This window comes from Brassica oleracea, chromosome C8, assembly GCF_000695525.1.
Source record: "Brassica oleracea var. oleracea cultivar TO1000 chromosome C8, BOL, whole genome shotgun sequence".
Taxonomy (NCBI): domain Eukaryota; kingdom Viridiplantae; phylum Streptophyta; class Magnoliopsida; order Brassicales; family Brassicaceae; genus Brassica; species Brassica oleracea.
In genome coordinates, this window is record NC_027755.1 from 18,801,745 (window position 1) to 18,803,068 (window position 1,324).

Sequence of the window (1,324 nt, forward strand, 5' to 3'; positions counted from 1 at the left end):
ATCATTTGCTCTGAGGCTCCGTTGAAGCCGGTGAGCGTGCGAGAGGAGGGCTTCATATCCCTTAAATCAACTCCCATTTTGTCGAGTGTGTCACGGAAGATGAGATCGACTAAGCTGCCGGTATCAATAAGGACTTTTGCGACCAGAGATTCGCCGATGTCAAGGTCGACGAGGAGAGGATCGTTATGTGGCATGTGGACGCCGTTGGTGTTTAGTGCCGAAAAAGTGATCTGGTGATCATTTTCGACCGGAGAAGGCCACTTCTGAGAGGTGGTTGCTTGACGTTTGTAATCTTTGACGGCTCGAACCGAGTCACCGCAAGGTGGTGATCCGCCCATTATGACATTAATGTGCGGGGGTCGGGTAGCTCGCATTGATTCGAGTTGCTTCCTCAAATCGTCAGTTGTGTTCTCGAATGTAGGAATTTCTGCGGGCTGTTTTTTTTTTGATTCGAGACGTCGTCGCAGATCGGACCCTTTCGAACGGTTGAGTTGGATTCGCAGGTCGTCGGCCTTCGAATTGAGCTGGTCACGAAGGTCGCCAGTTTGACCGACTCTCCGAGCGTTGCATTTTGAGATGGTCGCACGGAGGTCGGTGGTTCCTGTGTTTTCATGGTCTACGCTTTTTCGCTTCAATAGAATGCGTAGGTCTTTATCTGCTTTCGAGGGAGCGAGAGACTGCTTATCCTTGTTGTCCAATTTATCGCGCAAATCTGGTTGCACTGTCGTGACGTCGTCATCAGAGGAGTCGCAAGGGCGAGAGAGTATGACTTCCACTCGTCGCCGGCGACGCAGGTGTTCGTCTTCTGATGAATCGTTGGCGGGGCCGATGTTGTTGACGGGAGTGCGCTCAAGGCTTGCTCTCTCCTCGCTCGGGGTCGTGTTCTTTTGAGACTTCTGTGCCTTCTTCTCCTTGCTCTTACTCCAGCTTTTGGTGTTTTTCGGTGTCGTAGGAGAAGTGGGCATTTGGATTGTCCCATTAGTGATCCCGTCGAAAAACTGCCCGATGAGGACCTTGCATTCCTTCGTATCATGGGAATCCCTTTTGTGGTAGAGGCACCATTTTTTTGGCTCCTCGGAGTTTGAACTCGCTGGTTCGGATGAGGTTGACTGCTTCTGGGCGGAGTCTCGATTCCAGTGGTTCCAGCCTTTCTCTTGCGTGATGGCTGCTGATTTTGGAGATTCCTCATCACCGACCGAGCTAACGTAACCTCGCTTCTGAGTGGTATTTCCACCGGAGGAGTGCTGGCGGGGCTCAGGGCGGGTGTCGTTTGTTCAGGAGGGTCGCTGTTTCGCTGCTGCTTCTTTTGCGAACTTTGCTCTGG

At 52.1% G+C, this 1,324-nt stretch overlaps 1 pseudogene; it reads left to right on the forward strand.

Annotated features, from left to right (window-relative positions):
* Positions 1-1,324, forward strand: part of LOC106308846 — a 14,675-nt pseudogene that overhangs the window by 10,271 nt on the left and 3,080 nt on the right.